This window comes from Bos javanicus, chromosome 25 (genome assembly GCF_032452875.1).
Source record: "Bos javanicus breed banteng chromosome 25, ARS-OSU_banteng_1.0, whole genome shotgun sequence".
NCBI lineage: Eukaryota > Metazoa > Chordata > Mammalia > Artiodactyla > Bovidae > Bos > Bos javanicus.
In genome coordinates this window covers 34,225,157-34,241,290 of record NC_083892.1, presented here as the reverse complement: position 1 = coordinate 34,241,290, position 16,134 = coordinate 34,225,157, and the positions used below count along the sequence as shown (strand labels likewise).

The 16,134-nt window shown below is 55.7% G+C and overlaps 1 protein-coding gene across 1 annotated transcript in view; it reads right to left on the bottom strand.

Moving 5' to 3' along the window:
* SRRM3 (serine/arginine repetitive matrix 3) overlaps positions 1 to 14,703 on the bottom strand; it is a 53,843-nt gene extending 39,140 nt beyond the window's left edge. Inside the window, 1 exon segment of the mRNA XM_061402013.1 lies at positions 14,545 to 14,703. The gene's annotated coding sequence lies outside the window, so the exon portion shown is untranslated.
* Between the last annotated feature and the right edge of the window lie 1,431 nt (positions 14,704 to 16,134).

The following is a 16,134-nucleotide window of genomic DNA, read 5'->3' as shown; positions in this document are numbered from 1 at the left end:
AAGATTCCACATGCTGCGTGGAGTGGCGAAAAAAAGAAAAAAAAAATTCCCCCCCTCATAGGGTGGTGGGATCATTCATTCTTTCAGTGACAAGCTTGTTCTGAAGACAGATCCTGATTACCCCCGTCCCCACCCTGTCCCATGCCAAGGGAGCAAAAAAGAGACCAGGGTGGGTCTGTCTTTGCCTGCGATGGTCAGGGAAGGCTTCACAAGAGCAAAGGTGTTTGAAGTGGTCCTGTGAAGGATGAGTCTAAGGAAGGGGGTGGTCCAAGCAGGGGCAGGGTGGGTGTGTGGCACAGGCTGAAGGCTCAGGGATAGTGGGGTCCGGGGGCCTGGGATTAAGAGGGTCAGGATGGAGCGGGGTGTGTGATGGCGACCAGTCTGCCCATGAAGGTGGGGACTGCAAACCCAGGGTTAGCCCTTCCAGAGAAAAAGCCCAGTGTGGAGCAAGGTCAGGGAGTGGGAGGGACTCGCTTCCTGAGTTTCCTGGAGGAAAGAAAAACAAGTCCTTTGTAACTGTCACAAAGGTGATGGAACTGATAAACACACAAGAAACCAGGCACTTAGCTTGTGAAACTAAGTCTGGGTCTTTGTAGAAATGAGTGTGTAACAACAATGGTTTTTGTCAAGATATTTGATGAATCTGGCAAAGAAAATCCATCTCCAGTACGTCCGAGGAATCTGGGTGCGCCCCTTCCCCACCCCAGTCCCTGCCCTGAAGCCAGGCTGCACACGTGATGCTGGTGAGTGTCCCCAGAGTGCCCGGTGGAGGGGTTCTCCAGCCAACCCCTCCCTTCCCTGTGGGGACCCTTCTCCAGACCTCCAGGAGGTGTGTGCAGGAGGCAGAGGTAATCAGGCCAGAACAAACTTCCCTGTGTTCCCTCCCTGCCCCAGGGGGTGGGGCTGGGGTTATGGGAGATAGCCTCTCAGCCCTAAGGGCAGGTCACTTATTCATGTCACAGCTACTCTGAGAGTCTGAGGCTCACCAGAGGGGATGCAGGGGGAGAGGCATGGTGAAGAAGCAAGATAACTGCCGGGGCAGGGGACAGGCGGCAGAGACATCAACTGAGCTAGAGCGTGTTCATGGAGGAGCATAGCTGGGAGGTCTTCCTGGAGGAGGAATCATGAAACATAAGTAGGAGCTAGTGGACATAGAAGGGGAGGAAGGATGTCTTGGGCAGAGTGTGGGGTGTGTGGGAAGAAGGCTTGGAGAGAAAAAGGGAAGAACCCTGGCTTGTTCACAGTGGGCCAGGAGGGGCCGCAGGAGCCAGGAATACCCTGCAGGCCACGGGGAGTCCATGAAGGCTGTTGGGCTGGGGAGGTCACGGTCAGCTCTGCATTTCAGAAAGATCTCTCTGGCTGCCTGGAGCCTTCAATGTTGGTGGTTTCTGCCCTGGAGAAAGGTCTGACTCTCAGGGACAGCTCGGTCCGCATTAACCAAGATGGATCAGCGAGTGACAGAAGAGCCAGCCTGGGTTCAAATCGCCCTAAGGCGACTTGACCTCATTTGGCTCAGTTTCCTCATTTGTAAAATGGGGTGAATCCAAGCACCCCCTGCCATGAGAGGTGAGGGAATGAACATACGCCCAGTGTGGCAGTGCCCAGGACCGTAGGAAGTTCCGTGTAGAAGTATTTAGTGTCTGTACTACCCATCAGTTCAGTTCAGTCACTCAGTTATGTCCGACTCTGCGACCCCATGGACTGCAGCACGCCAGGCTTCCCCGTCCACCAACGACTCCCGGATCGTGCTCAAACTCGTGCCGGTTGAGTTGGTGATATACTACCCACAAACAACACCAGCTCGTCTAAACCACTACAAGCATGAGTTAATCAGGAAGACGTACAGTAGAAATCAGAGGTTGATGCATTTGATAATGCATCAGATCAGTGTCTGCTTGTGAAGACTAGCAGATTGCCACCCACACGGACCAGTAGGGACCAGCGTTCACAGGGAAAAAGACGCTGTGGGGCGAGGCCGGGGAGGAAGGCTGGAAGCGAGAGGGTTAGCCGAGCGAGCTTCCTCCCAGCCTCCTTGGAGTCTCTCTCGGGAGGCGCTGGCACCGCTGTTTGTTACCCAACCCTCGAGAAGACGCTGCAGGGGGCAGGGAGAGAGCTGAAAGCCTTCTCAATTATTCAACAGTCGAGCTTCCTGCTGCTCCTGTTGGAGCCAGGGGAAGGCTGGCTAGAGCCCCTGGGCTGGGTCTGGCTGGCTTGGGGGGAGGGCTGGTTGTCGGAGGGACAGCAGCCCTCACGTCCCACTCCTGCCCGCCTGCCCTGCTCCAGCGCTGTCTGCGGGGTGGGGCGGAGGGGGCAGCTGCGCCTGGCAGGCAGGCTTGGAGCTGTCTCCTGCCCTGCAGACTCAGACTGTGCTGTGGAATGGAGGCAGCGGGTTGGCGAAGTTCCCAGAGCCAAGGTGGGGTGTCCGAGGGAAGCCAGGGAGGAAGGGCATGCCTGCTGTCTGCAGGAGAGGGCTGGGCAGCTTAGCTGGCACCTGTGTCCTGGGCAACCTGTCCAGCCCCCCTGCATCTCAGACACATGGGGCTCTGAGCCACCCAAGAACATGCTGGCCAACTGCTCCCTGTGCCTGGAGTGCTCTTCCCCTTCTGGTTCATCCTACAGGACTCTGCTCAGGCATCATCTCTGTGAAGCCCTCCCAGACTTCCACTGGGAGATGCACCTCTGTGGTCCTCCCAGAGCCTCACCCTGTGGTCCCCACCCTCAATATTTACCTTGCGCTGTTGTGACTATGTGCCCCCTGACCTGGTGAGGGCTGTCTAAGGGCAGGGACTGGGTTGTGTCCATCTTTGCACCCCTATTGCTCAGCACAGAGCTTGGCACAAAGCAGCCATCTGTGAGCATTTCTTGAAACCCAGCCTGTGTTTGTACTGATGGGGAGCTCACTACTTGTGTTTTTTTTGTATGTTTGTTTTTTACCACCTCCATCTCTGGGGACCTCGGTGGCAAAGTTTCCTGGTTACCACTCTCATTATGCCCAGACTTTATATGTGTTGATATTTGCAAAGGCCACATGGTCACATACTTGGTAAGCCCTGGAGTCCAGCTCTGTCATTCAATGGATAGGAAGGCCCTGCCTGGCACTAGGCTCCTGCCCATCAGCCCTGGGCCCTGTCTTTGTTCCTGTTGGCTCTGATTTGAGTTCCTAGAGCAGAGGGCCTGGATGGCAGGTCCCCAGGGACAAAGAGGCCTCAGCTGTCTGCTCCCTACAGAGCGACCCACAGTAAAAGCAAGACAGCCTAAATGAGACCAGTGCAGATCACTGCAACCCAGGACAGGCCATAGAGGAACCAGGAGTTCAGATTAGATGCTTGCTCCTTGGAAGAAAAGCTATGACCAACCTAGACAGCATATTAAAAAGCAAAGACATTACTTTGCTGATAAAGATCTGTGTAGTCAAAGCTATGGTTTTTTCACTAGTCGTGCATGGATGTGGGAGCTGGACCATAAAGAAGGCTGAGCACCAAAGAATTGATGCTTTTGAACTGTGGTGTTGGAGAAGGCTCTTGAGCATCCCTTGGACTGCAAGGAGATCCAACCAGTCCATCCTAAAGGAAATCAGTCCTGAATATTCATTGAAAGGACTGATGCTGAAACTGAAACTCCAATACTTTGGCCATCTGATGTGAAGAACTGACTCATTTGAAAAGACCCTGATGCTGGACAAGATTGAAGGCAGGAGGAGAAGGGGACGACAGAGGATGAGATGGTTGGATGGCACCACCGACTCAGTGGACATGAATTTGAGCAAACTCCAGGAGATAGTGAAGGACAGGGAAGCTTGGCGTGCTGCAGTCCATGGGGTTGCAAAGAGTGGGCCACAACTAAGCGACTGAACAACAACAACGTAGGGAACCCACAGACCAATGCAGACCAACGCAGAGCAGAGAGAACTCACGATACTGGCCACTGAAAACAATACAGACCAGGTCAATCCAGGAAGCAGTCTACAGACCAGTGCTGGAATCAGACAAGCAAGCTGTGTTTTAGTCTCCCCTCCCCTGTGTTTCAGTGGAACAAAGGAATCCCTGCCCCCACCCAGCCCACTCTATTTCTTTTCACGGCCCTCAGTGGCCTTCAGAGAACTGTAGACTTCTAGACAGGGAACAGACAGCCACAGATTCCCTGTGGCTGCCTGAGCTCGAATGGAGATTTGGGGTTGCAGGGAGGAGACTGAGAAAAGAACCTTATCATGGCTGAGCTGTCGCTGATGGCCTGGGCTGCCAGGGAAGTGGTGACCTCTGTGTCCTGGGGAGGGTCCAAGCCAGATGGCCTTGGGGTGGTGTCCTAGAGAGAGCCACCTAAGGTGTCAGGACACCGTGCTCTCCGAGGACTCTCCCAAGCTGGCCGCTAGGGCTGCAAGTGAGAGTAGCTCAGTCGTGTCTGACTCTTTGAAACCCTATGGACTAGACAGTCCGTGGAACTCTCCAGGCCAGAATACTGGAGTGGGTAGCTGTTCCCTTTTCCAGGGGATCTTTCCAACCCAGGGAGCGAAGCCAGGTCTCCTGTACTGCAGGTGGCTTCTTTACCAGCTGACCCATCAGGGGAGGCCTGGAGTAAAACCAGAGGTGCCCCGAGTTGTCATCAGCTTCATTATTTCCTTTACACGCTTCTTCTCCCCACAAAGGTCAGACCCGCCCTGGTTCACACCTGAGGGCTGGGTTAAGGAAAGGGAAGATGGGCTAGAAGCTGTATGACCAGATCTCTTTCCCTTTTCAGGCTTCAGTTTCTCCATCTGGACTAAGCACTGGGGCCTGGATACTAGTGGGGCCAGGGCAGGGCTGGGCTCTGAATTCTCGGCAGCCCAACACTTGGAGGAGTCCAAGCTGGGTGACGATGTACCCCATGCCCCTGTTGGAGCTATCAGCAGGAAGGGTGTGTGCTGGACAGACAGAAAAGCCCCTTCCACCCACTGGGGAGGGTACAGCAGGGAGACAGTGCAGCTGCCTCTGCTGCCCACACAATCTCATTATGGAAAATTCCCTCTATTGACTCAGCTTTAATCAGGCAGGCTGCCCTGGGCATCCCCCCCAGGTTTCTGCTGGGCCGGGTGAGATCAAAGAGAGAGTCGGGCTGGGGGCTGGAGCCTCGTCTGCCATTCCCATCGATCCAGATGCGCCTCTCGTTGCTAGGCAACTGCCTCCAGTCTCTTCTGGTCCTTCCTTCCCCAGGGGCTGCAGGATTGGGCAGTAAAGGGGGAGAGAGACCCCACATTCATTCTCTAAGTCTTCCCTTACCAAGCTCGAGATCTCTGTCATCAAGCCGGGAGCTTTCCTCATGCCCTGAAGGACCCTCATCCTGGGAGCTTGACTCTCCCACCAAAATGGACCTCCTTTCTCCCCTCACATTTGTATTCATCTCCAGAATACTTGAAACCCACACCTCCTATGCCCCCCTGCAAGCACATCAGGAAGCTAGGCCAGGGATTCACCAGAGAGGAGAAGGGACCCTCTGGAGTAGCGGGGGATGGGGGGAGTCAGTGAAAAAGTCCAGATGAAGCTGCAGGCTACCATCTTCCAGCCCAGCATCGGACTAGATGTGGGAGCCATTTAATGTTGAAAGAAAGGCTCTGAAGACAAATTCACACTTTCAGTTTTGAGTGGGTTGCCTTTTTTTTTTTTCTTTCTCCAAAACGTAGGATGCATTTCATAGTAGTTTTTTCTTTTTTGTTTCAAGTGCTATAATTTAAAACTGTAAGTTGTGTTTTAAAACAGGTATAAAAATGTACTGTGGGTTTTGGGGGCTGTCACTGACTAAATAATGCAAATTGGATCATTTTATCACAGTTTAATATTTTGCATCATTGATAAACCCTATACTGCTTCATCTTTCCCTTTTTAAAAAACCGAATGTGTGCACGTCATCCCCACAGTTGTTAGGTGGTGACCTACTTATATCACGGCTTATTTAGGATTTTAAGGTCTCTCCCCACTCTGAGGTCTTTGCAGCCCTTGGGGATGGAAAGTACTCACTCTTGCCTCTGGTACTTGATCGGACTTTTTGTTTTGTTTAAATGCAACTATGGGAAAGGAAGAGGTGATGCAGTTCCCAGCATGAAGACCCAGGGCTCAGGTGTCCAAGGACTGTCCCCGTGAGCCGCCGGCAGAGGCAGCACCTGGGCAGCCGTCCTGCCCCTGCCTGCTGCCTGCTCCCCCAGCTCCGCAGGGCACCGACAACTCCGCCCCACGCCCCTGCCCAGACCCAGTCACATGCTTCAACTCTGAGAGGCACTGCTTTCCAGGGTCCTTGACAAATGGTAGCCAATTAATGTCAATTAATCTGATTAGCCTAAATAGTTAATTAAGCAGTTAATTAACAACATCTTTGACAATAACCTATGGCTCTCAAGGGATGGTGGGTGGGAGGCAGGGATGGCAGGGGGGTGTGGGGGGCCCTCCTTGCTCTAGGAAAGGACAAGCCCCATAAGTTCACAGGGAGAATGGGGGTCACTCTGGCAGCTGCGGCCTCTCCGAGTCCCCACCTGGCTCTGCCTTGGGCCCCAGAATCTTCATCAGGGGATTCGACCCCACCCTGGCCACAACCCCTTCCCCGGCCCCTGGCCAGATCTGAATGAGTCTGATTCTACGAGAGGCTGAATCTCAGCACAGCAGAGGAGGCAGAAAGGCATCCTGTCCGGGAAATGGTTCCACCCCAAAGTCCAAGCAAGGAGTTCCCCCTCTGCTACCACGCCCGGCCCCACCCCAGTCCGTACACCTCAGAGTTTACAACCCCCACCAGGGCCCTGGACGCGCCCAAGCTGCAGAGCAGTCTTGGAGCGGAATTGCCCATTCTACAGATGAGAAAACTGAGCCCCTCCCACGTGCCAGGCCCTGTGCTTGCTCTGGGCACCTGTGATGAGGAACTGCACAGGATCGCTGCCCTCAAAGGGCTCCTCATCTGGGACGTCACAGAACAGCGCAGCCTCTTTGCTGGGTGACGCTGGTGACATCAACAACCTCTCTGTGCTTCAGTAGCCTAGGCTCTGACCTGACTCTGTTGTAAGACGTTGCAAGGACTAAATGAGTTAGGACGTGTGAAACTCTTGCGACGGTGCCTGGCACATGCGAGATACCAAATGGGTGCCCCCGATGGTTACCGAGGGAGGCAGCCAGGAGGACAGAGTATAAAAGGTGGGGTGAGAAAGAGGTGGCACCTGGGGGCTTGGAACAAGGCGTGGCGCAAAAGACATGGGAGCAGAGACTGAAGGTCAAGGAGGTAAAGAAAGCGGGAAGAAGAGCATGCAGGCAAAGGAAAGAGCATCTGCAAAGCAAAGAGGCCCCGATTCTCGCTGCTAGCATGGGTAGTCCCCGGGGAGCCCCTTCGCTGACCACCTGGCAGTATCTCAACATGGTTAATCGGCTCTACTCCAGTATAAAATGAAACGTTAACAAAAAAATTCAGACCCCGCCCGGGCCCTACAATCAGGCTCTACATGGGCGGGTCCCAGGAACCTGCTGTTTGTGGACTGTTCTGGAAATACCGAGGCCGGGACTCTGAACCTGGAGACCGTGGCTGCCGTGGTTCTGGGTGTCCCAGCTGCGGCAGGGGAGGTCCCAGGCCACGTGATCTGTGTCCTGAAAGCTTACCGCCGGCCCCCGTCCACTCCATCTGTCCAGTCCTGCCTGCCCTTCAGAGATGACCTTCCTGAAACTGCTCTGGCCATGTGCTTACCTGCGGGAAACCTCCCTTGGTTTCTCTGCTGCCTGCAGGAGAAAGCCCAGACTCCGCAGCCTGGCATTAAGGCCCCTCATGAGGCCTCCCTCTCCCGCCTGACCCCACGTTCCTTAGCCTCTCCAGCCACCCTCTTCCCCAAGTGCCCGGGACTCTTCCCACCTCCAGGCTGTTCTTTCTGTCAGAAATGCCCTTCCCCTTTCTTCCCCCTGGCAGACCTGTCCTCCTCCTCTGGGGACCATCTGTGAAGCTGGCTCCAACATCAACCAGGTGGGCCACCCTGCCCTCAATGCCAGTGCCCCAGCAGCTCTCTGGATGGTCCCACATAACCTGTATTCCATCCTCAAATAGTCACCAGCTCTTGGGCCTGACTCCCCACTAGACTGAGGGTTGCTCCTGCTTTTCTCCAGTACTGAGCACGGGGCTTGGAGATGACAATGATAACTGAGTGTTTTAATTCAGAGGAGCTGCTGAGCTCATGTTTGATGAATGAATGAATGACCGTCCCTACTTTCTGATGTATGAGGAGCAGAGGACAGAGGAAGAGAGAATTCGGGAGGCAGGGAAGAGAGGTGTTCTGGGGTCAATGAGGGATGGGTCATAAGAACAAGGAAGCATAAGAGAGACTCTGCCAGGCAGGGAGCAGGGACAGGGCTGCCTGTAGGCGAGACCTGGTGCAAGTCCCAGCTTCCGCTCCATCCCAGTCTGGCCACCCACTGGGAGAAGAGGTGGCTGGGCCCCTCTGCCCGGCCTGAAGCCCACCTCCCCAGCCTGCTTCTTCGGTGCTGACAGCTGTGTCAGCCACTTCCCCCCGCCCCCCACTCCAACTCCAACCATGCCCAGACCCCTGCCCCCTGGTAAGCCTGGCCTAGATCCACCCCTGTCAAACCTCCTGGGGCACATCCCCCATACCCGCCCCACTGCAGCTGTGCCCCTTGACCCTAGCCTCCTACCCTTGGTCTTTCTCTCCATCATCCGCCTGCCCAAGGCAGCCAGATCGGGCTTCCTTAAGTGCGGGTCTGATCATGACACTGCTTCAAAGCCTTCCCTGACTCCCATCCCTTTCCAAACCAACGCTCAGCACGAAGCGGTTTTCAAGGTCCTTCAAGACCAGACCTGGCTGGCCACACCCCTGGGGCTGCCCTCTAGCTTCAGGCATCCCATGGCTAAGTTAGATCATCGACTGTCCTCTTAGTTCACTGGGACTTCTCATCCCCGGGCCGTGGCCCCCACTGTTATAAGGAGTGCCTTACCTTTACTTTCTCTGTCTAGCATCTTTTCTGTCTCTCTCCAAAGCCCGACTTGAAGGTCTCTCTCCCTAGCACCTCCTCTGGCTGTCCACATCTCTGTGGACATCTTAGTCCCCAGCAGAAACTCAATGGCCATCCCTCAGTTCCCTCACGCCTCCCACTCCTACTAGCGTGGGAGCTCCTCAAGGTGAGGGTGGGTGTCTGCTTCACGGCTATGTCCCCGCTGTTCATACGATGCCGGGAAAATAGGAGGCACTTGGTGGATGCTAACGGTGTGGTCTCACTCAAGTGACCGCCACCTCTGGGCAGTGCACTGGGTCTTGTCCCTCCTTGGGTGCCTTGGCACTCACCACCCGAATCGCTTGTCAGCGTGCCCCTGGTGTTATTGTGCCCGTTTCACGGGGAAGGGAAACAGACCTGACTGTGGAGGTGAGCATCTAGATGCGATCAGAGCCCAGGAGATTGGCAGTCGCCTGATTCCCAATTCTGAGCTCCTTCTTCTAAGGTCTGAGTGGGTCCAGGTTCTCACCCCGCCCAGGGGATGTAAGGCTGTCTCCTGCTCCACCTCCCCCGGCAGCCTTGGCCCTCCCCCGCCATGGTCCCTGGCAGAGGGAGGCAGGCCCCCCACTCCCCGCCCCAGTCCCCACCTGACCCTAGCACGGGCCCCAGCGTCATCCTCCCCAAGGGAAACCCATGACCAGCAGACCCCCAAGGTGTGCCCCACCCAAGAGCGTAGGAGGACAGCAAGTCCCTCCCCACCCCCGCAGCTCTCCCTGGCTCCCTGTGAAGCTCTCCACCAGTGCCCAGTGTTCATCTGGCCTCGAAAAGTAGGCTTTTTGCAGAATCTTTAAAGATATCAGAAAATTCTCACTATAGAGTGAAAAACAGCACGCCCACTTAGCTCAACAGGGTGTTCCCAGTTATTTAACACTGTGTATCTATGATCACACGGACAAAGTCCTGGTAGGAAGGACCCGTTTGTTCACGGTGGGACCACACTCGCCCTTTCTCTCCTTGGTTTTTCTATCTCCTGAGTCTAACCCAATGAGGATGTACCATTCTTAACATCAGAAGAATTCAACGAAACTTACTTGTCTCCATCCTAGGGAGTTTGGGGGGATGGGGGTTGGGATGGGGCTCAGTCCTAGGAGAGATCTCAGAGCCACAGACCATTCTGGATGCTAGAAACGGGCAGGCTGAGGGCACCCCCCTCCCACCCCACCCCACCCCAGCTCAGCTCAGTAAGCTGCTTGGGCCTCAGGGTCCGATTCCCTGGGCTCAGGTCCCCCTCCAGTCCTCCCAGGCCCCGGCAGGATGCTCCAGCTGGCACAGCAGCCTCTGCAGTGGGCAGGAGGCCAGGGCGGGGGCGGCAGGATGCTGAGGCCAGGCTGACTGCTGGGGAAGCAGCGACGCAGACGGATGGGCGGGCGGCTTTTGGCTATAAGTGAGGAGACCCTGGGGGTTGGGGGGCTGCTCTGGAGCCCGGGCACATGTGGCCACTGAGGTCTCTCTCCTGGGCACAAGGGGCAGCCGGGGCCTGCCTGGCTCGCTTGCCCAGGCCCCCTGAGAACCCTGTCCTGGATGACACAGAGTCAAGAGAGCTGAAGCCCTCCTGTTCTCATGACCCAGAAGAAGGTTAAGGGAGGGGAACCCAGCAGTGTCAGCGGGCCCGAGACCCCAGTGAAGACCTCGGCTGGGCCAGGCTGGGGTCTGTAACTGTCGGTAACAGTCCCTCCCCATCACGGGCTCCTCCTGTGCTCTCACTCCGCCCCCTCCCTTCTCTAACCCCCTCCTCCTCTCTGATCTCACTCCCCTCTACTGAGCCCCGCTCCCCTCTTCTAACTCCTCTCCACTCATGGTTACCCTCCTTTCTCTGAGTACCACCTCCCTGTGCCTCCTCCCCCTTCCCGAGCCTCCATGACCCACGGTGTTGCCTGCCTTCAGCTGGGGCCCTCTTCCTTTCTCTCCTCAATCCTTTTCCCCTCTCACTGAGCCCAGATGTTGGAATTGAGAAGGAACTCCCCCATGTCTTGCCCGGTTGCTCCTCCCCCAACACAGCCTGAACCAGAACCAGTGGCCCTACCGACCCACTCCCCTGGCAGGGCTCTGCCTCCTTTCTTTAGAGCATCAGCTGCAAAGTCTCTTCCTCTCCCCAAGATTCTAAAAATAAGCCTCCACCACTGTACCCGGGCTGCTCCCCTGGATGTAGGACTCATGTATATGTGTTCTGTTGGGGGAGGTTCCTGGGATTTCCTGAACAACTCAGGAAGGAGTGTGGAGAGCATCTTTAGTGTCCCTGCAGGTCACCTCAAATCTTGGGCCAGGAGGGCTTCATCCTGGCTCAGCCACAGAACCACGATCTCCTGATGAACCACTGGGCCTCTTCCAGCCACATTTTCCTCTTCTGAATTAAGACCCCAGGTTTGTAGTTTGGAGGGATGTGGGTGCGTGAGCCAAGTCGCTTCAGTTACGTCCAACTCTTTGAGACCCTATGGACCATAGCCTGCCAGGCTCCTCTGTCCATGAGATTCTCCAGGCAAGAATACTGGAGTGGGGTGTCATGCCCTCGTCCAGGGGATCTTCCCAACCCAGGGATCAAACCCACTTCTCTTATGTCTCTTGCATTGGCAGGCAGGTTCTTTACCATTAGTGCTATCTGGGAAGATCCTAGGAGGGGAATGGGTGAATTTTAAATCTCAGTTCCAATGAATAAACCTAACCTTCATACACTGGGGGTGGATTCTACTTCTGCTGATGGAACCATAGGGTTCCTGACACACAGATTTATGGAGCAGAGAGATCTTAAAATCTTAGTGCTGGCAGGGCCTTCAGCAGGGGGCTGGAGTGGGGTGTCATCTGGTCAAACCCTTTTATTTTATGGTTGAGGACACTGAGGCCCGGAGACAGGAAGGAACCTGTTCAAGCTCACACAAGGAGCCAGGGTCAGAGATGGGCCCAGAAAGAAGATCCTTGAACTTCATCACATGCCCCCCTCCCCCGACCCCCATCCACCTCCTGCCAAGCCCCAGTGCCCTGGCTGATCCTCACGCAGGAGAGCTTGGGAATGGAGGACAGAGTGGCGTTGTGGGAGCCACCTGGGCCCCTGAGGCCGTAGCCTGGGATTGCGCCAAGACCTCGCTCCGTGACCTTGGGAACATCACGTCACCTTCAGGTCTCGTCTTGCTCCTCTGTGAAAGGGAGATGATGGCAGCTTTGGCACCCGGTTACGTGAGCATGGAATGAGATAATGCGTGAGAAGTGACAGGCCCGTGGCAGGGGCTCAGACTGTGTGTAGGAGTTAAGGAAGGCGGTATGGGGGGGCTCTCCCCCATCACCTCAGAGGCACCCTGGCTGGCTGCTGGGACAGGAGGAGCTACAATTCTGCCCCACTGGCAGCAAGAAGAAGGCAAAGGAAAAGCCGGTAGGGGAGGCTGACCCCAGCAATGCTGGCAGTTGCTCTGGACCATGGCCTCATCACAGTGGTGAGGGCTGACCACCCAGAGAGGAACAGGCGGCCACAGGCTTGCCGAGGTCAGCAAGAGGCTGGCAGGCAGAAAAGGTGAGAGTGGGTGGGGCAGTGAGCAGATGGGCCTGCCAGACCCAGGCTCCCTCTCTGGCAGGTGTCAGGGTGGCAGGGGTGGGTTGTGGTGGGGGCACCCAGTTGGACAATTCAAAGCGTGTTCTACCTCCAAATATCCCAGCGACCTCAGGGGACTCAGTTCCTCACTGCATCACACCTCCTCACCCATATGCCTCAGGCTTCTCACCTGGAAAGCTGGCATCATGAATCAAGAAACTGACATTTAGCTGGGTCTTGATATCAAGGGGCCAGGACAGGATATCAGCTCCACTCCTGTCCCAGGGAAGACAGCTTGGGTGGCTTCATGACCTTGCGAAAGTCATTCAAGTCTCATTTCTCAGTTGTGAAATGGGGACATTGATGGCTTCCTTGTTAAGTTTTCATGATGATGAGCTGAGTTAACTGTAGCCTATATGGCGCCTGATACGAGACCGTCAGCCAGTGTCCACCCACTCTGGGAAAAGGAAGATATGCTTCAAACAATACTGAAAACTTTTCCCTCTTTGCGTAGCTTCTCCTTAAAAATTCTTACTTGCATTTGATTTGCTGAAACTTGCCCAGCATTGCACAGCTTAAAACTAGTTTCCTATCCAATAAATAGTTGAATTATTTCTTTGACCGCCAAAGTAGATACTGTTAATGCTATACCTGTTTTACAAATTGGGAAACAGGCTCAGAAAGGTTAAGTGGTTTACCTGAAGTCACACAGCTTAGATGTGAACCCATGTCTCTCACACTTCAAAGTCCATGACTTTCTACCCACTCAGCTCTACCTTTTAAAATCCAAACCACTCTTTATTCGCTCTTCAAGAATTCCTCCTCCATCGCTCACAGGAGAGTGGGATGGGGCATAAAGTTAGGGAACCGAAAAGCTGATGTTGTGTGGGAGCAATTTCTGAGCCAGCTTGGTCCTATTTCTGGCTGGGGAAGGATCTGACACCTGCTGGGACCATGACCTTAAGATGTTCCCTCTACAGAGAAATTCTCCAAACCCTGCTCAGGTCTCCATCGAAGAACCTGCCTTTTCTCTTGTCATGGGACAAAAGGTCAACCCAGGCCCCTTGAGGCCAGAAGTGGATGAGTGAGTGAGGTCTTTGGAGAGTGAGAAGTTATGGTTGGGATAGAGCACAGACACTGGAGTACCAGGTCAGACCTGGGGTGCCCTTCTTTTGCTCCCCTTCAAACCCATCCCCACAATGGACCTGCCGCCAGGAGCAGGAACTGCAGGAGGCTTCACACTGTCCAGGCAGGAGCTCTGGCAGGGAGGGTGAGGAGGAGGCAAGAAGGAGCCTGCGTCTCTTCTCTCTCTCTCTCTTTTTAAACCAAGAATTTGTTCTGGGGTTGGTCGGACTCACTGTAAGCCCCAGAAACCCTCCCTGGGCACCCAGAGAGACCACAGAGAACCCCCCTCCCAAACTCCTAATGGTTATTATCTCTTCTGTGTCCTTCATTTTCTCCCCAGTGAGAGAGTAAATGCCATCCTGTGTGAGACCCAGTTCTTGTTGCCAGCTTCTGCCTCCCCAGGGGCATTTGGGCAGCTGGGAAAGGGGCCAGACTGTCCCTGATGCTGCCACCCTGTGCTGGACAGAAGCCCAGCATTCAGGTGGGGGCCTGCTCCCTTCATCCCTCCCAGTGACCAGCATCTCCACAGGGTCTCTTCACTGGTCTTTCCCTTCCTTAGGGAGCAGGTCCTTCTTCTCAATTGCGAGAGGGCAATTAGACTGCAGTCGGGTGCCTCTCTAGCATCCTTATGGACCAGGCCGTGGTCATTTAAGCTCAGTGGAGTCCTGCCCGTGACCCGGCAGGGTTCTCACTTTCTTCATCCCTCTCAGTGAAATGAACAACGTTCCTCATCTCTGTTCCCCAGGTGCCTCGCACCCCCCGACCAAACACACAGACAGTCCCCCACCCGCTACCGTCCGCTCTGGGTTCCGTGGACTCTGGGCCCTGGCCCAGCTGGAGAGGCCCAAGATCCAATCCAGCCCCAACCCCTCTGGGAAATGCCCCCGCCCCAGCCGGGGCTCTCACCTTCCTGCTGACTGCTGAGCTCCGCCGGGTGCTGGAGCCAGGCCCTCTGGTCCCGCTTGTCTGGGTGGCCTCCGGGCCGCCTCCTCGGCTCGGCTCGGCTCGGCAGGGTAGCTCCGCGGCCCCCGCGGCCCCGCGCCCTCCGTCTCCCCGCGGGCGCCGCCGCCGATTGCTGAAATGCTGGACAGCGCACCACCATGGAGGCGGCCTCCCAGCCCGCCGCTTGCCGGCCAGAGCGGCCCAGCACCTACAGCGCCCTCCACAGTCCTGGAGGCCGCCCGCCTCCGAGGGAAGAGACTGGGCGTCTGTCGTGGAGGAGGGGGGATTGAGGGAAAGAATTTCCACTGCAGTGACCAGTTCCACGAGTTAGGGGTCGGGGGCGGGGCAAGAGATCCCTCTGGGATGCCCCCTTTCATTGTGCATCCTGGTGGCCTGACCGAGGCCAGGCGGGGCGGTGGGAGACATCCCAAAGGAGGGAGGTTTTTGAGAATGGGATCTCTGGACCTTCCCTAGTGCTGCGTTGGCTGTCTGGAGTCCTGAGTTCAAGTCCCCCTTTGGTTACTCTCTTCGTGACTTTGGAAGCCTGTTATCCTACAGCTTCCGCCTGAGTTTCCTTGGCTGGACAGTGAGCCGGCTGAGTGGAGGGAACTCAGGGGTGGGACGGGCTCTGCAAGGAGCATTGGAAGTACGGGAGTTCTGTCGTGGGAGGAGGCCCAGAAGGACAAAGTTTTTGCTTGGAGCCACGAGCAGTGACCCTGTGCTGTCTTCGGAGGCAGGGCTGAAGTCCCAGAGCGGGTCGCAGGCTGGGGAGGGACGGCGCGAGGCAAGGGAGGCACTTGGGGTGCAGATTATAAGAAGGCCCTTTGTGGGACTTCTCTGCTGGTCCAGTGGTTAAGAATCCGCCTGGCAGTGTGGGAGACCGGGGTTTGATCCCTGGCCAGGGAACTAAGATCCCACATGCCCTGGGGCAACAAAGCCCGTGTGCTGCACCTAGAGGCCTGTAGGCCACAGTGGAAGATTGTCACACTGCAACTAAAACCCTATGCAGCCAAAATTTAATAAATATTAAAAAAGAAGAAGAAGTACACCTTTGCATGACACTGAGAGTCACCCAAGTAAATTTGCTGTGAATCTGCGTGGGTTTGTGTGTGTGTGTGCGCATCTGTATATGTGTGTGTCTGCTTCTATATTCCGTCTGTACCCTCCTCCCCTCCCCTCTCCTTGCCCCCATGTTTCTTCACCTACTGTATGTCTTTGGAGTGTATGTTGGGGTCTGTGTGTGAATGGTTGGGATCCGGGCACTGCAGGCCCACTGTGTCTGCAGAACAAAGCTTGGGGGTGGGGGAGAGGGGCGGGCTACAGCTGCTGCTGCTGTTACTGCAGCCCCATAGCCCCAGGGGTGAGTCCTCTGCTGGTCTCTTGCCTTCTGGCTGCATGAATATTTCATATGCTGGGGCCTTGAGCTGGCCTAGCACCAGTGTGTTTGCTCCCCCTGTCTGGGAGGGGGCTGCCCTCTTTTGCCTGGCTGGGACTCCCAAGACAGAGCCGGGAGTAGGCAGATCAAGGGCTGGGAGAGGGCCCCTTGCCTGGGGA